The sequence below is a fragment of the Mustela nivalis genome (assembly GCF_964662115.1).
Source record: "Mustela nivalis genome assembly, chromosome: 2".
Classification (NCBI taxonomy): domain Eukaryota; kingdom Metazoa; phylum Chordata; class Mammalia; order Carnivora; family Mustelidae; genus Mustela; species Mustela nivalis.
Window position 1 is genome coordinate 107,265,860 of NC_139021.1, and position 26,701 is coordinate 107,292,560.

The 26,701-nt window shown below is 35.3% G+C and overlaps 1 pseudogene across 1 annotated transcript in view; it reads left to right on the forward strand.

Annotated features, from left to right (window-relative positions):
- Positions 1 to 26,701, forward strand: part of LOC309859786 (phosphatidylinositol 3,4,5-trisphosphate 3-phosphatase and dual-specificity protein phosphatase PTEN-like) — a 115,361-nt pseudogene that overhangs the window by 38,085 nt on the left and 50,575 nt on the right. The window contains exon 5 of the transcript XR_014316663.1: positions 14,372 to 14,417. The product of XR_014316663.1 is annotated as a phosphatidylinositol 3,4,5-trisphosphate 3-phosphatase and dual-specificity protein phosphatase PTEN-like (transcript). The remainder of the gene's footprint in view (positions 1 to 14,371; positions 14,418 to 26,701) is intronic.

Consider the following 26,701-nt stretch of genomic DNA (forward strand, 5'->3'; position numbering starts at 1 on the left):
ACCATGTTTTATCTTGAGATATTAAGTTATATGAGATTTTGATAGTTTTAAGCTGTAATTTTCCTAAAAGTTGATATATAGAAATTCATTATTATGGAACTTCATCAGGGAACTGATTTAATATGTATTCCTTAAATATTTGCTTTAAATATTTTTCAGGTCCTCTGCTTTCCTGTACAACTCAGTTCTTGTCTTTCTGCTGTGAAGTGATTTTTCCCATTTAAAATTTTGCTTTTTCAAGCTACAATATATAAGTTGTTTCTGTAACATAATTCCTTTTCACACCCTCCCTCCCCCACCCCAAGAACTGGTGTTGCCAGGTTGGATAGATGTCTTTAAAATTGCATATTGGGCTTAATAGGGTCTGATTAGTTTTAATCTACTTTATTTATTGATATTTTTACTGAGAAGTTTGTTATGCCAAATGATTAATATGATCAGGCATACTATTTCAGTGTAGATAGGATCTAACTTTGTGTTTAGGGCCTCTATTTTTTGTGTAAGAATCATCTTGCCAATTTAAAACTCATGTCTGTTGAAAGTAGATTGTTTGACAAGCATCACTTTATAGAATTTGTTCGGGTCTGAGTGGTAGGTCATGAAGAGAATGGTGCCCTTTTGGATAAACAGATAATATGTGTGTAAATTCTGTCTCTTATATGAAGTGAGGAAGCATGTATGTAGGTGAGATTTTTATCCAAATATTCAGTCTTTACCTGTTTTGTTTGCCTAATAGTATTTAAAAGATGTGAGTTGTTATGAGCTGCTTTTCCTTGTTTTCATTTCTGTCCCTCCCATCTAACTGTTGGTATTTTTGTTTTTCTGTATGTTGACCTTTTTATGTTTTTAAACAGTTTTTTGGTTGACAGTGTTATCTCCCTTTTTATCTTTCATGTTTCAGCTTACTAATTTTCGAAGTATTTCTGTATATTCTCCTTTGCATATGAAGGTTCCACAACTAATTGATTAGTAATTGTGCTTTTTTTCCCCCAATTGTGATAATTGGATTTATACTAAAATGATACTTGCTTTAGGAACAAGCATTTATGGGTAGCTGACTAAAACTAAAAGTACTGCCTTTTCAAACCAAGCAATGTAGACTTGCTCTCATATTTTTTAGTATATTTAAATCTGCATATTACTAAACTTGAAAATATGAATTTTGGCTAGTATTTTAGTATATGTAATTTCAGAGGTTTTTTTTGATGATCCACTTATTCAAGTGATTATAAAGTTGATATAATGATAAAAATATCCTCAGTGAGAATATAAATCATGTTTTTCAGTATTAGAACCAAGGCAGTTTTCATAAAATCAGTAATATGATTCTTGTTAATGTAGTAATAAATGCCAATATCTGTGCCTTAATAGTTTAAAGTAGACCTGTATTTCTAGTTTATATTAGTATAAACCCTTCCAGGATTAAAATACAGCAGTTAGGCAAAACTATTTTTGCCACTTGGGGAAAAAAAAAAAAGCAAGTCATTTCTAGATGATGTCCTGGCTTAGATATAAAATAAAGAGATTTGGGTCTGTTATATTAAAGCCAAATATAAAATGAAGCAGACTAGCACACACTTGTTTGGAGCTTTCTTCCATTAAAATGGTTCAAATTAGCAGTGGTTTCATTGAAAGGTAAATTTGATAGAAGTAAATTTAGAAATTTTACAGTTTTAGCTTAATTAGTAGGAAAATGAAAACCCACTTGCTGGCGATATGTTTTGTATTGAGCTTTTTTCCTTCGTATTATGTATGTGTAGTAGTTTCGAACATTAGGAAATTTGTGCACGGCTGCATCTAAAAGATCAATAGAGTTGGAAAAGTTGGAATCTGTTGTGTTTTTTTTTAATGTAGTTTACTAGTATTGAGTAAATTTGCACTAAATATTATTAGGCCTTTGTTCTCAAACTATTGATACATCCCTTATCATCTTTTTTGTCTTACCTGTTGGAATGTCTTTCTTTCTGTGGAAGTTGGTGACCTTAAAGAGCAGCCCAAACCTAGTGTTTTAGATAGTTATCTCTGGTAAATTAAATGATAAAAAGCATGGCTTTTATAATGAAATGAACTACAGAAGTACCATAAACCTAACACTGAATATAAAGATTAGAGCATAAAAGATACACTCTTATGTACTTTACAATAATGCTGGATTGATGTCATAATTTTAAGTTTTTTAATTTTTCATATACTTTATTATGATTTTGCTGTAGAAAATTAGGTTAGCATTTGGCTTATAGTTCAGGTATATAATGCTGACAAGTATATCTAATGCATATTGGACTGATGATCTTTCTGAAAGTTGTTCTGTAAGTTACAACCATGTTTTATTTGATTTGTCATTGGTAGTCAATCTTGGATGTTTGTTAGTGGGAGCAGAACCATGGCAGGGAGGGGGCGGGGTTTACGTGTGTGTATTTTAACAGCAGCAGAGTTCTGAAACAGGAAATCTGCCTTATCGTATTCATCCAGAGAGCTAGGAAGGAGGTAATTGTTTCTTACGCTCGTTAAAACCAGTTAGTTGGGCAACTTAAATTTTAGAGATTCACAGATGTAGGTTTGAACAGTTGTAGATACATTATTTCATAACAGCTCTGAAGAAAAATTGATTAAATTTGTTGAGAGGAATAATCCCTTAGCTAATACACACAAAAATTGTACTTTGGGTTTTAGAGCATTGCTAGCATTATCAGTGACTTGATTAGATATTTTTCTGTGGTTCTGGTTTGCTTACATTTAAATAAAGTTCAGAGGGCCTTGATTGTTCCTTTAAAAAGTATTTGTTTAAAACTGTAATCTTCAATTTAAAGAATAGAAGAAGTTGATTCTGTGTCAGGTATTTGTCACTGGAAATTATAATTCCCTCTGTGTTAATGTGTTTATGCTCATAATTACATTCTTAGGTATTCACAGCTTAATTTTTATCTGTCAGTGGGTATTTGTCATTTTTAAAGCTATATAGGTAGCATTTCATTGGGCTAAATATCAGGCATTGCTTACTGTGCTGTGTTAGGGTTATTTCCATTTTTTTCCCTTTAAAAACAGCATATTGTGACTATCCTTGCATAGTTTACATTGTTTTCTTAGTGCACATTGTTAGAGTGGGGTTTCTGGAATAAAAGGTAAAACAGTTTCATAGTTCTTTGTTACAGATTGCAGATTTTGTGCCAAATGAACCAATTTATGGTATTGCTACTAAGTAGAAGAATTACTAGCAATTCTTGATGTTACCTTTGAAGAATGTGGTATTTTCCTTCAGAAAGTAAGATCTAAGCCTGGCTCAGTTGGTAGAGCATGGGACCCTTAAACTCCGGTTTGTGAGTTCAAGCCCTGTGCTGGGCATGGAGCCTGCTTAAAACAAACGAAACTACAACAGCAACAAAAAGAACTCCACATAGTGACATCTAAACTTTTCAAAGCAAAAATGTGTATAAACTCTTCAGTCAAGGCAAGTTGGTATAATGTAACAATTTTAGAGGAAGTTGTGAGGTCCTAATTGTTTGGAGGAATAGAAAGCTCCAGTAGAGCTCATAAATTACTTGGCAGTCAGTTTTCCTTTCTGGTTTGCCATTGTGGGCAGCTAATTTAGAAGTGTTAAAAGGAACCTAAAATTTATGTTAAAGTGGATTTAAGTGAATATATTGGAATTCTTTTCTTTTATAATTTGTTTATAAAAACATCATATTGAGTTGCCTTGTAATGAGACATTGAAACTAAAATTAAATAACAGGATATTTCTAGTCCATGCAACCTCAAATCATAACAGCTTCTTATTACAATTCTAATAGCCCTTTACAGTTTATAGTTTTAAAGATATTTCCAGATACCACATTTGATCCTTGAAACAACCAATAAAGAAATTACATCAGGTGTTAGGATCATCATTTTGCAGAAAAAAGAAACAAAAATATTTGAGGCCCAGAGACTTAGTAACTTACCTGCAGTCATAGGCTTTTAAGTTGCAAAGCTGAGAATGGAACTTTGGTCTTCTATTTATTAAATGACACTATGCACAATGAATCATGCAACACTACATCAAAAACTAACGGTTTACTGTATGGTGACTAACATAACATAATAAAAATAAATAAACAAACAAACGACATTATGCATGAAGTATTTTTTTTTAAAGATTTTATTTATTTATTTGTAAGAGAGAGAGATTGAGAGCGAGCACAGGCAGACAGAGTGGAAGGCAGAGTCAGAGGGAGAAGCAGGCTCCCTGCGGAGCAAGGAGCCCGATGTGGGACTCGATCCCAGGATGCTGGGATCATGACCTGAGCCGAAGGCAGCTGCTTAACCAACTGAGCCACCCAGGCGTCCCTGCATGAAGTATTTTAATGCAGGCCTGGCACTTTGGGAATATTTAAACAAATGTTCCTGTGTCCTGTGCTGTTTCTGACCACTATGCTTTATTCTTAAAAATCCCCAATTTTTTTGGAGCAATATTTTTAATATTTTTGTAGTTTTCTGTATTTTTTTGAGAAATATTTTTAATATTTCTGTAGTTTAGGCTTTGGTGCTTACGCACCCTTTTCACTTTATAAAATCAGATTTTAGGCAGCATTAATTTGCTCTGTACAGGAATATTTATACGCTTTATATGTTAGGACAAATTGTTCTCAAATAATGCAATTAGCACTTTATCAACTGGAAAAATCAGCATCTCCTTTTTCTGCTTTCCTACCAATATGAATCTTCAATTTAGAAACCAGATACAAACATTTGACACATTTAATAGAGAAAAAGAATACCTAGTCAGAAATAAAAAATCTTGCATTAAATGAGACTCCCATATAAGTCTATGAGTGGCAGTTGTTTAAAGCATAATTTGATTAGTGAAGTTGCTAATATGGATATAACTGTGACATACATGGAAACTGTTTGTTAATTTTAAACTTGTTAAAATTTGTTGGAAAAAAAATGTAGACCTGATGTAGCTTATGAATCAGTGGCTGAATTTTTTTCCCCTCACCTGATCCTTAAGCATCTGTTGGTTGATAGCCCTGACAGAAAGCAGGGGAAAAGCTCCAGAAATTCCTGGAAAATAGAATTAAATGGTGCAGTCTTGGTATTTACTAACTAGCTTTCGATTCTTCTTGTCTCCTCTTGTTAGTCTGACTTTATTCCTTCATTCCTGCTGCCGATTCAGCTCAACGTCAGTTCCTCTTGTGAGCTAGGCAACTTCAGGTTTGCTCTTACTGCTTTTTGATCACTACCTCTGTAATCTACATGTCACTTTCTATTTGCCATCTGCATTCCATGTATGTTACCGCTTCCATATGTGTATTTTTAAAATAACTTATATGTGATCTGTGGAAGTAATTTTTCTTAAAATAATTGTGGCAGAAAAAAGGTGTTACTGGTTTGAATACTAGTACTGTATACTGGTATTTTAGTTTATAACTTGTTTGGGGATAAGTATATCTATATATTATGTTGAGTAGTACTACAAAGAAACTTCAGAAGTGCTCTATTTTTAATAATTGTACTTAAAATAAGACTGTATATTCAGGGACACATAAAATAAGGCTTAAGGAGCTATTTTTGGTTATTCTCTATTTGAAAATTCTAGTTAAATTTGTAGTGCAAATGACATTAATTTGGGTACAAGTAAAATTTTGAGACAAGGTCAGTATGAAATCTCAGCTCACATGTTTTTTTCTTTTTTTTTCTTTTTTTTTTTTTTTTTTTTTTTTTTTTTTTAAAGGTTTTATTTATTTATTTGTCATAGAGAGAGAAGCGAGAGAAAGCACAGGGAGACAGAGTGGCAGGCAGAGGCAGATGGAGAAGCAGGCTCCCCACCAAGCAAGGAGCCCGATGTGGGACTCGATCCCAGGACGCTGGGATCATGACCTGAGCCGAAGGCAGCCGCTTAACCAACTGAGCCACCCAGGCGTCCCTCACATGTTTTTTTCTAAAGGCATTTTGTTAATTTGGTGTAACTTAGAATATCCTTAAAGTCAGGATTGGATGTTAAGAACAACCAGTAAAAATTGAGTTAGCTCATATACTAGCTGCATCATTTTATAGTGTGTCAGTTCTGTTATTGGTGAAATTGACTTCTGTGGACAGGCTTTAGAACTTAATTACCATTTATTATTTTCTTTCTTGCAGTCAGCATTCTATGTTTGAGAGGGGATTGTTGCAGCACTTGAATCAAGACTCTCCAACATGATATATATGATTATCAAAACTCATCAATGAATCACTTAAGATCTTGTATTTTATTGTATGTAAATTATACCTGAATTAAAACAAAACAAACTGAGCATGTTTGCTTAGAGGTGGGGTGAAAGGTCATGTACTGAACGTCGTATGTCTGTGTCTGCAGATCTGCCATAGCAATGGTAGCTGTCCCTCTGAGGGCCGACAGAAATTCCTTCTACCTCTCTGCTTACTTCATGTAGCCACTGATAACAAGGGGAAAGCAGTCTTTTGTTTTGTTCCCTTTGGGAAATTTGGGAATATTTTACATTTGTTCTGAAGTTAAATACTTAAAAGGCAAATTGCTATAGTCAAGATTTCAAAGAGTTAAGGTTTCTATTAGACTTTGATGCTCTTTAGAAGGATTAGGTTATTCAGTAAAGAGTATCATTGGAAAAAAAAAATACCCAAATCGTTACAGTAAGCTCTAATGGTATAGGTCTATCCCATTTGTTTAATTGATAGACAGCTATCACTATGTTCTAGTTGTTTTCCATAGGTTAATGCATTTAATCCTTATCACAACCCTATGTGATAAGTACTTTTTTTTTAATGAAGGTAACACTTTCTTTTCTGTTTAATTTTTAATTCAAACTTTTATTTAAATTCCAGTTAGTTAGTATAGAGTTAACTACATGCAGTTAATTTCTACACCTGGTTAATTTCTATACCTAAAATTAATATTATACTGTATGTTAACTAACTGGAATTTAAATAAAAGCTTGAATAAAAATTAAGCAGAGAAGAAAACAAAATGTTATCTCCTACCAGTCCCATTTTACACAGGGAACTGAAGATGAGTAACTTGCAAAAGATGACTTAGTAAGTGAAGCTAGAGTTCAAATCCAGGCAGCTTGGCTCTTGGAGCATATGTTCTTTTTTTTTTTTAAAGATTTTATTTATTTATTTGACAGAGATCACAAGTAGGCATAGAGGCAGGCAGAGAGAGAGAGAGGAGGAAGCAGGCTCCCTGCTGAGCAGAGTGCCCACGCGGGACTCTATCCCAGGATTCTGAGATCATGACCTGAGCCGAAGGCAGCGGCTTAACCCACTGAGCCACCCAGGTGCCCGGAGCATATGTTCTTGACCATGTTGCCACATTGCCTGCGAGTAGATCACTAGATGGCAAAAATATTTGGCTTCCTGCAGTGATCTAGTTAGTATAATTCTTTATGTGCAGCATTTATAAGTAATAAGATGAGAATTTCATATGAAACACTCTCGTTATTTGAATGTATATCCGGTACTTGCAAGTTAACACTATTCCGTATTTATAATATATATATAGTTTTCTCAGTTATTTTTATTTGGTTTAAATTGTCCAAAAATAATGTCAGAAATTTTAACATTAGGAAGCAAAAAAGTCAAATTGGACATGCATTGGAATAATTCTTGTCATAAGAAATATGTGTCTTATAATTCATTACTCAGTTTTGGAAATTCCAGTGATTCTGTATTGTCTTTTAAAAGTTTTTCAGCTTTAACATTTGATTAGTAAATTCACTTTCATTTGAACCTGCTTCCTTTGAAGCTTTTATATTTTTGTTACAGATTTGGAAATACAAGGAACTCTTAATCTTTTATGAGGTAGCATGGTATAAAAAGCTGGGTTTGTACCTAACTGGTTTGAATCATAACTCAGTACTTACTGGCTGTGGAACTTAATGCAAATTACCCAGTCTTTTTGACCCTCAATTTTGTCATTCATGAAATGGAAATAATACCTTGTAGGGTTGCTAGGATTAAATGGGAATGCATTTCCTGTAGTGTGGCACATGTTCTCTGCATCCTTCTAACTTATGATGGAGGTTAAAGTCTTGGGTAAAATCTCAAACTGTGAATAAGAAAGGTGAGGATCTGTGAAAAATGAAACCTTCAGAAGACTGGATGTTTAGATTCTATGTAAAGGAAGCATTGGATTGTTGCTCTGTCAGAGACCCCCACGCCGATTCTGGCCTTTGACTCTTTATATGTCTGGTTAAATTGAACTCCCTCTCACAGCTTCCTTCAAACTAAATGCAGTCTTCTGTCCTGCCTTCTCCATACAGCTCTGTGTGTGAGCCACACTGGCCTGCTTGCTGCTTCCTCATGTTGTATGTATTTCTGCATCCCTGTTCTGTTCCCTGCCTGAAGTGTTCTGATTGCTTGTTTGTTCTTCTGTCTACTGATGTCTGACTGACTTCTTAAGGATTTTTTAACATATCACCTATTTTGTGAAGCTTTAATTAGAATTAGCCCCTCTCTATCTCTTAAAATATTTCAGTCTTATATTCAGTAGAATATAAGTCATGTGGCACCACTGCATGTCTGTGTGTCTATCTGTCTTTCCTGACAGAGTAGGGACTTTTCCAGTGCAGTAGTCTTTGCTTACTTAGCCTCTGCTCTCACTGCCCCTTGCAAGGAATGTTCACTGTGTGTTTGAATAATTAAGTGAATGAAAGGGGGCCAACTGAGTTTACTTTAATGACTATATAACATTCCTATTTATGTATAATTAGAGACAAATGGTTTTGTTTAAATAAGGTAACCAAGTCCTTTGCAACTTTAACTCCTTTAGTAGTATTCATAGTGCAAGGATACATTGGAGTTTAGTCCTGGTTAAAATGACTGGATTTCAAGGGGCATTGTATTATTGTGCTTTTCTGTAAGGCTGAAAATCATACTAGTGTCTTTACTGAAATTAAGCATTCAGTTGGAAAGTTGATTAGGAGCAGTAATTACTATGACTTTGAATAAGAAATATTTTGCTGTTGCATTGCTCAGAATAATTCAACTTAAATTTTTTACTTATATCTATTTATAATTTTTTATGTAGGAATTCTGGATTGGTGGAAGCTGCCACTGCTTTGGGTCCCTCCTACTGCCTCATTTGTCTTCTGAGTGTTATTTTCTATATGTTGGTGCTCCCAAGACAAAGTAAAGATTATTCACTTTCAGGAATTACTACTGCTGTAGGCTTGATTTGAGCCTCCAGTCTCTCTCTCTCTTTTTTTCTTTCTCATGAACGGACATAATACCCAAAATATTTTGATAATTGAACATAGTTCTTTGAATGAGTTATGTTTTTAGGTGGAACTACTTTCTTAGGTGAGAATAATAGATGACAGCTATTATTTGTAATGTGTGATAATCCTAGTAGTTTTGGAGTCTCCATAGTAGAAGAACACTTTGAGATTGGGGGTGAATTTATATATTCTTAAAGTGACAAAATTGCCACATAGTAAATGCTACTTAAATCTTTTTTCATTACATATTTGTGTGTATGTATGTGTATATACATATATATATTGATAGAAATTCATCATTTTTTAAAAACTAAATACAGAGCTGAATTTAAGTCATGTGGGACAAAATAATATTTTGTCATGATACTTGGTAAATAGACCTGGAGGTAATTATAAAGCAAACAATTTTTAAAAATCTGTTGCAGAAATAGTGCAGGCATTGTATCAACAACAGAAAATAAAAAACAAAAATGAGAAAAATATATATTCCCACCTCCTAGAGATGATTACTTTTAGTACCTTAGTTTGTAATCTTTTTGTGTACATATGTCTATCTGGGTATATATGCATTCTTATTCGATTATGGCATAATGCTGTGTATTCTCTTTTGAAACCTTTTTTTAAGTCAGTAATGTGTGCTTTTCCATTTCAGTCATTTTTTTATCCCATATAATGCCCAGATCATTTTCAAATTTCTCTGGTTGGCTCAAAAATGTTCTTTATGGCTTGTTCGTCTAAAACAATAGCATTGTACCTATGAACGTGGCTCTTAGAATCCTTAAGTCTTTTTTTTTTATTTAAAAAAATGTTTTGGAAGATTTTTATTCATTTATTTGACAGAGAAAGGCACAGTGAGAGAGGGAACACAGCAGGTGGAGTGGGAGAGGGAGAAGCAGGCTTCCTGCTGAGCAGGAAGCCTGATGTTGGCCTCAATCCTAGGACTCTGGGACCATGACCTGAGCGGAAGGCAGAAGCTTAACGACTGAGCCACCCAGGCACCCCAACCCTTAAGTCTTTTAAAAATAAGGGATACCCATTCCTCCCCTCCTTGCCTTTTAAAAAGACATTTGAGCAGAGACTGGGTCATATGTTTCAGACCTTTTGAATTTGTCCAGTTTATTCTCATGTCATTTAGCTTGTTTTTCTATCTCTTATATTTAATGGAAATTAAAATTTATATTTAAATACTTCGTTGAGTCTCAGGTTGAAGATACCTTGGATATCATAGGTGATGCTGTGTCCTTCATATTGTATCACAGAGAAAGTTACAGGATGTCTGCTTAACTTCCTTGGTGATGCCCAGATTGACCACTGAAATTGGGTGGTGGCAGTCTTTTCTGCCCGCTGTTCAGTTACATTGGTCTCTTTACATCAGAAGGTATTTTGGGTGGTGTTGCTTTGGCTCTCTTAAGAAACAAAGTTCAGTTCTTCATCATCCACTAACCTGTTGGTTTAGAACCAGTTGTTGATCCTTGCCTAAATCCATAAATTTATTAGGGTTTGCAAAATATGACTTTTAAAGTTCTATTCTTTTGTGTTTATTAACACAATGTTTTTCTGTAAAGTAGATCTTTACTGTATGAAATGATGCTATTTGGTTGTCGTGAAATACAGCACCTACAGGGAAAGTAGCATAAATACTTAATCTCCCCCTTTTTCTACTTTCAGAGTAGAGAAAGAACTGTTCTAACAGCCACTTCAAAAGGTGATAAATGAAAAATAGTTTGTTCTTTTTTCCTTTGAGAGTCTTTATATAGACTCAAGGGTTTTAATTTTATTTAGAGTGTTTTAATTTACTACCATTTAAGTTGTTTCTTTGATACTCAGTTTGTTAGAGCTTTAGGTCCTGGGATGTCCTTCATTTTAGCTCCTATATCTGTCTGATAGAGATCATTATCTCTTGAGTACCTTCCTTGTCTCCTGGCACAGAAAAATATCCCAGACTCATCTTGTACCCTCCTGCCACAGACCTGGCATCCATTGTAGTTCCAAGTTTAGTGCGTTTTAATATATTAAATATTAGAGATGCAGTCTGGGTCCATCTAGGGATTGTTTGCTGCTAAGATTGATATGATTTTAGGCCATTTCAGTGAAAAGACCTAGAGAACATAGATTTTTATAAACATGAGTTCATATTGATATTTCTTTTTTTTTTTTAAAGATTTTATTTATTTATTTGACAGAGAGAAATCACAAGTAGATGGAGAGGCAGGCAGAGAGAGAGAGAGGGAATCAGGCCCCTGCTGAGCAGAGAGCCCGATGTGGGACTCGATCCCAGGACCCTGAGATCATGACCTGAGCCGAAGGCAGCGGCTTAACCCACTGAGCCACCCAGGCACCCATATATTGATATTTCTAATTAAGGTTTTTACTTGATTTCTTGATTTTATACCTATAATCATAAATCTTAAAATCATTAGTAAAATTTCATATTTTTATACAATATAAAGAAGAAAGCTTGAGGATATCAATACTGATAATAGTAAAAACAAACTTGCAGAAGAAGTTTAAAATTTCTTTGTAGTTCTTTTTTTTTTTTTAATTTTTATTTATTTATTTGATAGACAGAGATCACAAGTAGGCAGAGAGGCAGGCAGAGAGAGAGGGGGAAGCAGGCTCCCCACTGAGCAGAGAGAGCCCGATGTGGGGCTCGATCCCAGGACCCTGAGATCATGACCTGAGTTGAAGGCAGAGGCTTAAACCACTGAGCCACCCAGGCGCCCCTCTTTTTTTTTTTTAATATTTTATTGATTTGAAAGAGAATGGGCATGAGAGAGAATATGAGCACAGGGAGAAGAGAAGCAGACTCCTCTGCTAAGCAAGGAGCCCTGTGTGGGGCTTGATTCCAGGACCTTGAGATAGATGTGTAACCAGCTGAGCCACCCAGGAGCCCCTCTTTGTAGTTCTTTTTGTTCTTACAGTGCTTCCTACCAAGAAGTACTGTAAACTTGCAGTAGCCAAATAACTCCTGTGAAATAAACTCTATCTCCTGGTTACCAATTTGATATTTAATTGGATTTGTTTGTTGCTGGTTTTAGTGAATGTTTTTCCCCTCTGCCACCCCTTCTCTATGAAGCAAACATGTTTATTGGTTTCTCAGTTATCATTTGTGTGTGTGCAAAAGCACATGTGTGCTGAGAAGTTCAGATTCAGGCAAATTGTGTGTAAATCTTACTCATTTTATCCAAAAAGAAAATATTTTTTGTACAAAAGGTAGCATATTGTATATGCTATTGTGTGCGGTCTTTTTTCTTTTAATGAAAGGTTTTTATTTTTATTTTTTAAATTTTATTTCTTTGTGAGAGAGAGAGATGGAGACAGATAGTGAAAGAGCATGAGCAGGGCAGAGGGAGAGGGACAGAGTCCTGGTTGAGCAGAGAGCCTGATGTAGGGCTCTACCCCAGGACGCTGGGATCATGACCTGAACCAAAGGCAGATGCTTAATCCACTGAGCCACCCAGGCAACCCTGTTTTTTTTTTTTTTCCCTTAAAATATTTTTAGGTCTGTCCAATCAGTGTGTGGTAAAACTATGGATACAATCTTTTAAAAAAATAATTTTAAAAAGCTTTTAGTAACTTGATAATTATTTTCAATTGAAAATAATACCAAAATTAACTCAATAATGTGAAAGCAGCCGAAAGTGATGGAAAAAGATCTACAAAAAGGCACTGGATTTGGTGAATTTTGGATTGTACTTGAAGATCAAATGGGGTCCAGGAGTAGGTAGGTGGAGAACTTCAGGGAGGGTGTTGAAGGGAGGCTTGGGGCAGATCAGCTTGGCTGTTTTGCAAGGTCCATTTCAGAAAAATCACGAGATTAGAGAGAGGAATAATGGTACTCGGGAAGAAATGAGGTCTGCCACTATTGACAAATGGATAGAAATGTAGATTGGTTGGTATTTTTTGTTTTGTTTTGTTTTTTTAGTTTGATGCAAATTCTTCTGGAGCACAGAAGTTTGTTTTTATGCTGACTACAGTGTGTAACATAAGTAAATAGAATGGCATGCTAAATGTTGATTACCTTGATGGTGAATGAGGAAAACTTTCTACCTTAGTTCAGTATTACTAAGTCACAAATACCAAGGACTTGGAAGAGATCATTGTGGTTGTCTCAACCTAATCTTGTGGAGTAGGAAATTGAAGCCTGGAAAGATGAAGTCATGTCCAGGTTATACAACGGGATGGCGGCATTAGCCAGGTCTTAAATCTGGCTTCCTAATTCTTTTTTTTTTTTTAAGATTTTATTTATTTATTTGACAGAGAGAAATCACAAGTAGTCGGAGAGGCAGGCAGAGAGAGAGAGGGAAGCAGGCTCCCTGCTGGATCCCAGGACCCCGAGATCATGACCTGAGCCAAAGGCAGCGGCTTAACCCACTGAACCACCCAGGTGCCGCTGGCTTCCTAATTCTTAATTGTATCTACTTTTCTCTATGCTGTCGTTCCTTTTGTAACAATGAAAAATGAGAAGTTGTGTAGCTTTTTTTGTTTTTATTTTGATACTTGGTTTTTGTCCCAAGGTAACTTCAGTTCTGATTTATAGTCTGTGGTTTTTGTTTTCATGTATGTGGGCCTAAATAGTGTAAATGTGGAAGTTACTTTTTTCCTTAATTTTTATGTACTTACTTTTAATGTACTAGGTAAAGAGATTTGAAAATTATTTTGTCATATAATTATTTTGAGAATTTTTTTGGGAATTAATTTTATGTACCTGTGTTTCTTTTTTTTTTTTTAAAGATTTTATTTATTTATTTGACAGGCAGAGATCACAAGGAGGCAGAGAGGCAGGCAGAGAGAGAGAGAGAGAGAGGGAAGCAGGCTCCCTGCTGAGCAGAGAGCCCGATGCGGGACTCGATCCCAGGACCCCGAGATCATGACCCGAGCCGAAGCCAGCAACCCACTGAGCCACCCAGGCGCCCCTGTACCTGTGTTTCTTAATTACACATGATGTTTTATAGATAAATACATTTGACATCCTTTTACTAGCATAGGTATAGTGATTTTTATAATCAGCTATATGCAAAATGTAAATATATACATTGGCTCAAAGCAAATTGTTAAAAATTAACCATGTAGTTTGCATTGTTGTATATTTCAGGTGTTTCCTTAACTTAAGTACTCAGATATTTATCCCAACATTATTGCTATGTGGTTTCCCGCAGAAAGACTTGAAGGCGTATACAGGAACAATATTGATGATGTAGTAAGGTATGAACTTTTAATTTTCTGTTGCAAATATTGATGTATTCATGCTATATTTTCATTTAGAGAAGATTTCTAAGTCTTAGAAAATGATGTGCTTTGTGATGTGAACTCTTTTTATTATGTTGGTGCTCTATCACTGCTTTTTGTTTGTTTAATGGATCTCAATGGGATACAGCTCATTTGATAAGAACTCATTTGTTTGTTTAATGGATCCCAATGGGATACAGCTCATTTGATAAGAACTAACCTTTGACATGGTTAGGTGTATGTAATAGGATTTTCTGGATTCCTTTTAAGGCTTCTTACCAATTTAAGTCCTGGATTCAGTTACACTATGTTTTTTGTCTTTTATTTCACAATTGGGGATTAGATTTAATCCTTGAGTGTATTCAGTCACTTAAATTTATTCATTCTAAGGTAGAGATAACTGATACCATGTATTTTTTACATAGAACAGTTTATAATGGAGCATAAGTATACTAAGCATTTGAAGAAGTAATTTGGTACAGAGGATCTGGACAGGAATTGCTGGGCAGACCAAGGCCTGACTTTGTCTCTTTTTTATAAACTTGCATGATTTTTTAAGTGTAATTATTATCCAGCTTGAAACCGTATTTCTCAAGACTGATTTAATAATTTTAACACATGTATAACTTAAGAGTATGTCATCTATTTTATGAGAGAAGGAATTTGTTTCTGTTGTAGTCTTAATATATTTTCTCATTTCAAAGCAAAAATATATATGTATGAAAAATTAACTGTAAACATCAGAAAATTTAATGCCTTTTAAAGTTTAAAATTTTGGATTATTTTGTTTATCTTCTTAGAGAAATCTCTTTCTTGGAGACTTTCAGTTTAAATATTTGATTAGAATTAATGTTATCTTGAATGGGAGAGCACTTTGTAAAGCATTATGCAAATGTAGAATCCTTATAGAATTGAGTATATGAATTGTCTGTGTCCTTATTATGAGCTGGCCATAAGTTGTTTTGTTAAGTGGTTAATTTTTAACAATTTGCTTTGAGCCAATGTATATATTTACATTTTGCAGTATTGAGTTGTGTCCAGTTGGATGTTGTTGTGTTTAAATTGTTCAGAATTTTAAAATCAGTATCAGTATCTACAAAAAGTACAGAAAAACCAGACTACTTTTTCGTAGTTTTATTACAGTTAGAGGTACAGGGGGCTGTCAGAATTACTGTTTAAGAATTTGAAAATAGGGAAATAAATGTGTCTTCTCATGGTTGGGCAGGACACAGTTGGAAGGATACATAATATCAGATCCACGAGAGCAATAGCCTGATATGGCTAATACACATCTACAGAAAACACAGTGGGTGATGGAAAACAGAATGACGGGTGTAAATTTTGCATCGAGAGAGATGGAGAATCTGGAAAATGAGCAGTGCATCTCCTGAAGTGCAGGAGTGTTTATTAAGCCCCCTTAGGACCTAGATGAAATACCTTGCAGGTTGATCTGTTTTATATTACTACTATATAATTCTGTATTCAACCAAGTACTACTTAACCAGATCAGATTAGTACTCATGTGGAAAAAGAGTATGGATAGAGGACAGGTTTTTGGGTCACTGTAAGGGCCTCCTTGTGGTGGGGTTTACCTGGGGTGCTTGCTCCCTTTGCTCTCTTCTGACTGTGAATAAGTCACTGAAGCTGATTGATCATCTTTAAGTTACTGATAAAGTTCGGTTTCTGGATCAGCACATTTCATTTTCAGACCTTAGACTGATACTCTCACCAAGAAAATACTGTGCTACCAGTGCTTTGATCTTTCATCTTCCAACTTTGCAACTCCTGCCTTTAAGCCACTGAATTAAGATTCACAAATTTAATTTGTGAAATAGTAACCAAAGTTGAAGTTTATTCTATCCACTTTAATGTATCTATTTTATCTAGCTTTTGTCTTTTTCAAATCTGTTATTCCTTAAAAAGATTTATGTGTATGGTTTGTTATTTAGCCAGTAGTTGCTTTAGCCAAATGTCACCCTTTGGCAAGGGTGGTAGCCTGTAAATGATGAAGAATGATCTGCTGAGTAGAATAGCTAGGGCGTGCGTGCCTGGCTTGTCTTGCCCTCCTGCTCCCCTCCAGTTTTGTGACTTGGGGATATATATGGCTATTGAGGCTTTCGTTGGCTTCATTTGCTCACTCCACTCCACTTCTTTTATGAGAAAAAGGAGGAACAGTCACCAGGAAGGTAGCTGTAGCTTTTCCCCTATGAAGTAAAATAATTTCCAAGAAGAGGATTAACTTCTCTAAGGGATTGGCTGTCTCTAATACCTAAATGATTCATTTCCTTGATTGGTTCCCACAATATGGGAAATAGTAGTAATAAGCAGTAGTGATTTCTTTTTGGTTCAAAGATGATAAAGTGATAATGAAAAGGGTGTCTTTTTATCTTCTTACAAGTTTTCTCATAAATGTATTTCCATTTGGATTTTCCTTTGCCCTATCTATTTGAATTTTTACTTCTCTAAATCCATGTTTTTTTCTATGATTTTCCCCCAAGCAAGAAATATTGTTCCAGGTTCAGGTTTTGTTGGTGTACATCTTTGCTCTGAGTAAAAGAAACTGAAATTGCAAATGCCTTTATGCTTAAATTATGCAGTATTAAACTGTTTTGGGATATGGTTGTTATGGCAATGTGAAATTTTATACTTAAGGTACTCAAGTAACAAATATTTAACTTCTCCTTTTGAGGTTACCTCCTAGGGTTAGGAATTAATGTAAAAAAATAGAAAGTGGGGGAGAAGTGAACCAAGTTGGAATTTTTTACTATCTTAACTGCAAATGTTAGGCTTAATAATCAGAATTGACATGTCAGGACAAGGACATTTCAACAAAGGAAGATGAAGAGCTAACTCTTCCCAGATTGTTTTTTCTTCTTTTCCTCTTATTCCTACCTTCTCTTCCCCTCCTTTATTGTCATTAAGCTCTTGCTCTGACGAGCTGGTAATTTGAAACAATGTTTTATTCAGATAATTGATTTTTCTTGGATATGTGTGGTAATCTTATCCCCCTGGGCTAATATTGAAATTACCCTAATTTATATGTTATCTGGTATAAATCTAAGCAGCCTTTAACAAAATGATGCATTATGTGTTTAACCGACATAGCTTAAGAACTGTTCTGTACTTAATAAATCAGCCAAATGTAGGTTTAATAGAGGTGAACTGGCTTTCTTACTGCAGAACCTTTAATACACTACTATGCCTTGCAAATCTCCCAAGAATGAGATTCGAATATGCTGCTTTCCTTTTCCTTTTTCTTCCCCTCATTCTCCCTTCTCTCATTTCTTTTGTACTGTGTTAAAATAGCATCTTTCTAAAATAGTGTTTCTTGGAGCACAATTTGGGAAGTGTTGAAAATGAAGAAAGATGCATGTAACAATATTTCCCCCTAGTCTGAAATCAGTAGGAAGTAATTTACTTCCCCTTTTATTGGAAAGATTTTAGATGCGGTTAGATTCCCATATTTGTCATAAGAGAAGGCTTAGAGCTGAGCATTCTGATACATAGTGATTAAAAAAAAAAGACTTTATCCATTGTCTTCTATACTATCAGCTTTTTTGTTCGTGTGTGTGTGTGGGTGTGTGTGTGTGTGTATTTGTATATATATATCCAACTTTCCTGTTTTATACATTCTTCCCAAAGAAATTTAAAATAATCTTCTCTTAATTATATGTCGATCTCTCAATCAGCCTTTTATTTATGTGTTAATGTCCGATAAAAAAGGAATTGTTTGTCTTCCCAACAATATCATTATTGGCTGTTCAGTTCCAAGAATTAAAAAGAGAGCATATAGAGGAAAGTGTCACACTAATTTAGAGGAAAGAGTATTGTTTCCATTCTCCATTTCAACAACTTTTGACTTCTCTTTTATACTGCCTTTCTTTTTCCTGCTTCCTTTTTTCTCTTTATTGTGGCAAAAATTATATAACATAAGATCAATCATTTTAAAGTGAACAATTCACTAACATTTAGTACCTTTCCAGTATTTTGTAACTACCACCTCTCTCAAGTCCCCAAACGTTTTTAATACCCCAAAAAGAAAAGCCTATACCCATTGGCTGCCTCCCACTTCTTTTGTTAGTTTTATTTCCTTACATATAGCAGATCCTTGATAGATTTGACAGTGTTTATAGTATCTGCATCCATCTAGCTTTTAGGATTTTAATAATAGGTAACACTTATTTTTCATTATTTCTGTTGTATAAGCTGTTTACATGTGTCATTTTATTAAAAATCTCTACAATTAACCTGTCCCCATTTCATATATGGTTTAAAAGAAGTTAATTTCCCCAAGTGCCATAGTGGGTAAGTAGTGAGCTGAGGGTCGAGTCTAGTCTGTGAGATTCCAAAGCTGATTGTCTCAGTAGCCATATCTATCAGAGGATGAAATGTTTTACCACATACATATGTACACCAGAATATGCCTATATAGGCATATTCCAGAAAATTTGTTTAGGATTTGAGTTTCCAGGTTGAAAAAAAGCTATAAAGTGCCAAGCACAACAAATGAAAACAGGCCAATACCAGGCAGTTATTACAAAATTCCTTTAAGAATATCAGAAATAATGAGAATGTCTCAAAAGCTTTTGGGATCATTTAGGAGGGATTAGGAATATATATGTCATCTAACTTCTCATAATCTAAGAATCTAATTTAAAGATGGAAGATGGAGGACTAGTGCTTTAGAAGTTCTGCATTCAGCCTAGAGTTCTGTATCCAGCCAAACCATTAGTCAAGTGCAAAAGGAGGAAAGAAAGACCTTCAAGAACAAGAAAAAAATATATCCACCATGCAACATTTCTTAGGAAATTCCTAGACCATGTGCCCTAACAAAATAAGAGAATAAACCATCAAAATAAAGGGGCTTTAAAATTTTGTTTTAAATTTTTCTTTTTCTTTTCTTTTTTTTTTTTTTTTTTGAGAGAGGGGTCAGTGAGGGGGCAGAGGGGAGAGGAAGAGTCTTAAGCAGACTCCATGCCCAACCCAGAGACTAATGCGGTGCGCCATCTAACATCCCTGAGATCAGAACTTGAGCTGAAGAGTCAGATGTTTAACCAACTGAGCCACCCAGGTGCCACTAAACTTTACCATTTTAACCATTTCTGAGTGTATACTTCAGTGGCCTTAGGTACATTCATATTGTACAGCCTAAAACTTTTTTTTTCTCCTACCACACTGAAATGTTGTATGCATTAAATAGTAGCTCTCCCATTTTCTCTACTCTGAGCTCTTGGTAACCATTGTTCTACTTTCTGTGTCTGTGTATGTAACTTTTCTGGGCACCTTATATAAGTGGAGTCATGCAATCTTTGCCTTTTTGTGACTGACTTAGCATAGCATGTGACTTCGTTTAGCATAATGTCTTCAAGGTGCACTCATGTTGTGGCCTATATTGGCCACGTTTTCTTCCCTTGTATGTATATAGCACATTCTGTTTATTCATCCATGGATGGACACTTGAGTTGCTTCTGCCTTTTGACTGTTGTAAATAATGCTGATATGAACATGGGTGTACCAGTATCTGCATCTTGCTGCTTTCAGTTCGTTTGGTTGTATACCCAGAAATGGAGTGGCTGGATCAAATAGTGATTCTGTGTTTAATTTTTTGAGGAACTACCATATTGTTTCTCCCAGCAGCCGCATCATTTTTCATTCTCAGCAGCAAGAATAAATGTTCCAGTTTCACTACATCCTTGTCAACACTTGGTATTTTCTGAGCTTTTTTTTTCCTCATTCTTTTTTTTTTTTTTTTAAGATTTTATTTATTTATTTGACAGTCAGAAATCACAAGTAGGCAGAGAGGCAGGCAGAGATTGGAGGAAGCAGGTCCCCTGCGGAGCAGAAAGCCTGACATGAGGCTTGATCCCAGGACCCTGGGATCATGACCTGAGCCGAAGGCAGAGGCTTTAAACCACTGAACCACCCAGGCGCCCCACTTTTTTTTTTTTTTAATAGAGCCATCCTAATGGGTGTGAAGTGGTATCTGTAACTTGAAGAAATCACACATGTCAGCTACAGAAGCAGAAACCTGAGAAACTTCCTTTTCTCTATGAGCCTTGATAACTGACCTCTCCTGCAAAGCCCCTTCCCCAAAACCAAGAGGAAAAGGATGGGGCATAATGCACCCTTATTTTAGCTAGACTCTTTGTAAGATTTTTCCCATTCTTTTTACTTCTGGAGTATGATAGCTGATGATTGCTTTGTTTGCTGGGAACCAGCGCTCTAGGAAATTCGTGTTAGCCACTTGGCCACTCTCATGTACCCTGGCCCTCTGTTTTAAAAAAATGAACAAATGCTAAAAGAAGGTTTTAGAAACAGAGGTATTTAAAATGTGCACACTGGACACATCAGTACTTCTAGCGTACACACTTAGAATGACTGTAATTATCTTGAAACAACTTACAAAGTCTAAATTTGAGGTCTATGGTCTCCCTTCTTGGAAGGCCTATTTAAGCATCTGGTTGATTCAGTCTTATATTTCTCATCACCTAATAGGAGGCCTTCCATCTCTTTCCTCTTCTGTTCCTCTTTTAAATTTGAGTCTAGATAATATAGCTCAAGTTCCAGAGGAACCAGAAAAATGACCAATGATTTTCAGTTTTGGGGACTCTAATTTTGTGCATGATCTTTTTGCCGCATGATCTTTTTTCTTTTCATTGAAGTATAGTCAACATATATGTTATATTAGTTTCAGGTTTATAATGTAGTGATTGGAAAAATCTAGCAAGTATAACTGCCATTTGTCACCATAGAATACTCTGACTTATATTCCCTTTCATCACCATGACTTATTCATTCCATAACTAACCTGTATCTCCTGCTCCCCGTCACCCATTTTTCCATTTTGTCCATAGCCATACCTGCTCCCTTTTGTATTTAAGGGTCTGTTTCTGCTTTTTGTTTGTGTTTAAAAAAATTTTTTTTCAGATTCTACATATAAGTGAAATCATATGGTATTTGTCTTTCTGTGACTGACTTACCTTGCTTAAGGTAATACTCTATATCCATCCATGTTGCAAATGCAAAGTTTCATTCCTTTTTAATGGCTGAGGTATAGTTCATTGTTTGTGTATCAATCATCTCTTTATTCATCTGTCATTGGACACTTGGGCTGCTTTCATAATTTGGACATTGTAAATAATGCTGCAGTAAACATAGGGGTATGTGTATCATTTTGAATTAAAGTTTCTGTTTTCTTTGGTTATATATACTTATTAGTGGAATTACTGGATCATAAGGCAGTTCCACTTTTAATTTCCTGAGGAACCTCTGTACTGTTTTCCATAGTGGCTGCACCAATTCACATTCCCACTAACAGTATATAAGGGCTCCTTTTTTTCCACATTCTTAACCAATACTTGTTTCTTGTCTTTTGGACTCTAGACGTTTGGCAGTTGTAAGGTGGTAAGGTGGTAACCTCAGTGTGGTTTTAATTTGCACTTACATAATGATTAGTGATGTTGAACATCTTTTCATGGGCTTATTGCCCATTTGTTTATCTTTTTGGAGAAATGTTTAGCAGTTTGTGTTTTTGTTGTTGAATTCTAGGAGTTCTTTATATATTCTGGATATTAATCCCTTATCAGATATGTGATTTGCAAATATTTTCTCCCATTCTCTTGCTTTGTTGATAGTGTTCTTGATGAAATGCAGTACATTACAATTTAACTATTTTTTGTTGTCTGCCTTTGGTGACGCACCCAAGAAATCATTGCTAAACTGGTATTATGAAGCTTTTCTTCTGTATTTCCTTTTAAGAGTTTTATAGTGTTTGGTCTTTTTTGCTTAGATCATTAATCCATTTTAAGTAATTTTGACTGTGTTTTAAGATAAGGGTCTAACTTAATGCTTTACATGTGGATATCCATTTTTCCCAGCACCATTTGTTGAAAAGACCATCCTTTCCCCATTGAATGGTCTTTCCACACTTGTCAGAATTTTTGACCGTATATACAAGAGTTTATTTCTGGGTTCTCTATTCTAGTCAGTTGGCATACATGTCTGTCTTCATGCCAGTACAGCACTTTGTATCTTTATGGTAGATTTTGAAATCAGTAATTGTGAGTCTTACATCTTTGTTCCTCTGATTCAAGAGTCTTTTGGCCATTGAGGGTTTTTGAGAGTCCATATGAATTTTAATGGAATTTTCTAGTTCTGGAAAAAAAAAAAAAAAAGTTTTGGGGATTTTTGAATGATATTAATTTGTAGATTTTGTTGGATGATATTGAAATATTAACAGTATCAGATTGGGGTGTCTTTCCAATTTTTTAGGTCTTTAATTTTTTTTTTCATCAGTGTTTTATAGTTTTCTCTGTATATCACCTCCTTAATTAAGTTCTTTCGTAGATTCTCTTTTTTGGTGTTTATCATGGATGGAATTTTCCTTTTTGGATTGTTCATTGTCAGTGTATAGAAGTACAGCTGATTTTTGCACATTAATTTTTATGCTGCTGCTTTGCTTAGTTTGTTTATTCTGATTATTTTTTTTTTTTTTGATGTGGAATCTTTAAGGTACATGTAAAAACATATAGAACATGTCATCTGCAAACAGATAATTTATTTCTTCCTTTTTAATATGGTTGCCTTTTTGGATAGAAATAGCAAAACAGACTTCCTGTTTTGTTGTTGACCTTAGAGGACAATTTTTGTCTTTTACCATCGCATGTCATGGTAGCTATAGGGTGTGGAGTTTTTCTTTTTAAATTGACTTTAGTTTTTGGAGCTATTTTACATTCACAGCTACATTCAATTAGAAGGTACAGAACTGTCCTGTATGCCCCCTGCCCTCACACATATATGGTCTCCTTCATTATCCTTGCCCTCTACCAGAGTGGTTTATTTGTTGTATTGATGAACCTGTACTGACATCATTATCATACAAAATCCATAATTTCCATTAGGCTTCACTCTTGGTGTTGTGTGTTGTATGAGCTTGGAAAAATTTTAATGACATGTATCCGCCATCATAGTAACATACCTAGTGGTTTCACTGCTCTAACAGTAGTCTGCAGTCTGCCTATTTGTCCCTTTCCTCCCAGCCCAGCCGCTGGCAACTGCTGATTTTTTTTTACTGTCTCCATACTTCTGATTTTTCTATACTGTCATATAGGTGAAATCATCCAGTATGTAGCATACAAAAACTCTGGTACTATCCAATATGGCAATATATGAAAAACCCACAGCATGCAAAATGGTATGGCCACTTGGAAGACAGTTGGTACTTTCTTAAAAAACTAAACATACTCCATAAAATCAAGCAATTGTATCCCTTTGGGTAGTTACCCACAAGAGTTGCAAACTTATATTCACACAAGAATGGATGTCAAGTCTTTAATGCCTGGCTCCTAAATGAGGAAAAGGGGGGAAATGAAGGGAAAAAATGGGCTCTGGATCTTTAAGTCCCCTGGAAGCCTTTTCCATCAGTGGGGATTTCAGCAGTGGTGGCCTGCTTCTGTGTGTGCAGGTGTGTAATCAGAAGCAGCAGCCAATGATCAGAACACAGATCTCTGATATTTGGAGGACAAGGTCCCATAAGCTGGTGTAGGCTGTGCTAGGCATATGTGCATGGCTTCCTGTTGCGAGGTGAGGGGGTGGGCACTGGGGTGGGTAGCTGCTACCATAGTGAGAGTTGAAATTGACTGAAATTAACTGTGATTTACTGTCTAAGCCTTTCCCTAGAAGCTGCAAGCTTTTGAATAGACTCCAGGATTCCAAAATAGTTACACTAGTCAGATTATGCCAGTACAATTCTTGTTTAGGTGGGGAGATGGATTCCTGGTGACTCCTACTTTGCCATCTTCCCTCAACTAATTTCTTATTACAAGTTTTTTTTTATATCTTTTGGAATACGTGTTTATGTATTCCTTTGACAAAAATAATTTTAAAATGCACTTTGGCAGCTCATAGGAGTTCACAGGAATTGAGGAAAGAAAAGACTTCTAAAAACTAAAGACTCTGTATTCTCACAGCTGTCTTTAATGAATTCAGATTATTATATATTGAAATTATTTGAAGTAAGGTATAGTGTATCTTAGATTGTACTCTATTCCACATTTTGAGGGTATTACCTCTCTGCTCTTAAGTTTTTAGTCTACTTTCCAAGTTATCTGTAGTTAAATTTTCCCATTTCCCTTTGGAAAGTGCTGTTTTCTTGCTTTTTTCCACTTTTCCATTGTATCAAATTTATAAGGCAGTGAGCCAATTGTGGGCATGAAATCCTTGGGAGGAGAGAGGAGGAAGTGGGAGGGGCAGCCATGGTGAATGTTTTCCTAAGTAATATTCAAGTTCTTTGAGAGAACTTACCCTCCCCCCTTTTTAAAAATGCTGTGATATTTTCTCTTAAATAGATTGTTTATTCTCCTGCCAGTCTCACTGTTGCGCAAAGTGCTAGATAAGAAATTGTATAGTTCACATTATTAAAGGGAATACAAAAAGTATTTTACCAACCCTTAGTCAAAAAAAAAAAAAACCCAAAAAACAAAAAAAAACAAAACAAACAAAAGCCAAAAAAACAGAACAGCTATAGGATAATAAATAAAAGAACAGAGTCAGAGTTCTGGGTTGCACATGACAGAAAGTAGCTCTAATTAAGCAGAAAAGAATTGTTTGAAAAATATTAGATAGCTCATAGGTAGAGAATCAGGCTTAGGAATTTTGCAGAAGCAAAAGACCATGCCTTGCTTTGAGGGAAGCAAGGCATGGTTAAGAGGTTACAATAAGGCAGTCTCTGCTTAGGACATGGCTGCTTGAAAACTTGCTATCCCGGGTACTGCTGCCTTGACTGCATGTTGTTGACTGTGCTTATAAGCTTTCAGCACTTCTGGAGCTTTCTTTCAGTGATCTGACTCCTTTGCCCCTTGCTATCACCACCTAGGATTCAGTGTCCAGAGTAGGAGGACCTAATTGGTGTTAGACTTGCACCCATGATGAGGAAGAGAAGGAAGGGAATATTTGCTTCTCACTTTTTGAAATTCTCTCCAAATTAGAATGGTTGTGGATGCTGAACAGCCTAAAGAGTACTAAAACCTCCTATAAATTTCTCTTACTTCACACGTCCTATCCTCAGACTCTCTTCCCAAAGATACCTACAATTAAAACTTTCAGGTATTCTTTAAGAAACTTTTTCTTCTTACATCCACTTTTTAAGAGAAATAGTTGGGAACATAGTTCCTACTCTTCTGCATCTTGCTTTTTTTTTTTTTTTTTTCCATTTACCATACTTAGGAATTTTCCATACTGACATGGAGATGGAACTGATTTTGTTATTGGCTTTTATTCCATTTTATGATCATTCCATAATAAACAGTCCCCTCCAATCCATATTCGGTTATTTCTTGTTTGTCACTATTGAAAACAGCACTCTAATAAACATTTTCTCACACATACCTTGGTGTCCTTTAACAGGTATTTACTGAAGGTAGATCCTTAGCAGTGGAGCAGTGGAGTTTTTCTCTTCTCCACAGTGGAATTTATTCTCACCAACATGTATGACAGCATCTTTCCCCCTTCAGTCTTGGCAAACAATATTATCAAACTTAAACTTTTTCTAATTTGTTTGGGTAATTTGAGTTTTATTGCATTTCTTTAATTGTGAGATTAAGCGACTTTGTGATCTTTATTGGTCATATTTTTTTCCTTTTGGTTTGTACATGTATACTGACCCTATCTTCAGCATATTTAAAAGTCTTTTTACTTAATGATTTTTATGAACGCTTCAAAAATTAAGGAAGTTAGTGGTATTCTTTCTTAAGACAATTTTATAATGCCCTGCCTTGCTGGTCTTTTGAATTTTATGACTGCGAGATTCAGGTGAAGCTGTTACAGAGAGCTTGATGGATTATCTCTGTTTCAAATTATTGATTGCTAACTGTATGCTTTACTAATATGTCTAATCATGGAATGTCAAAGATTTTGTTAACAGTTGTTTGTTCAAGAATATTCTTTAAGAAATAACCTTGCTTAAATAGCGACTTGAAACCATTTTAATCCAGAAAAATGTCATGCATCCACCACGCTTGAGTTACTGAATCAGAGCAAACCTCTTGGACAGAGACAATAGAAGTGAAAGGGAATTTAGTGGCTTCTAAGCCTAGCCTTGCCTTTTCTCTCTCTTTCTTTCTTTCTTTCTTTCTTTCTGGAGTTCTGCTTATCCTCTGGCTCTAGTGTCATACGACTCTCTAACCTGTGCAGTTCTACCTTATTTAATGTTCTTTTTGGATCCAGACATTTTCCTCATTTCAAGCCTTTTCTTTTGTCTTTAC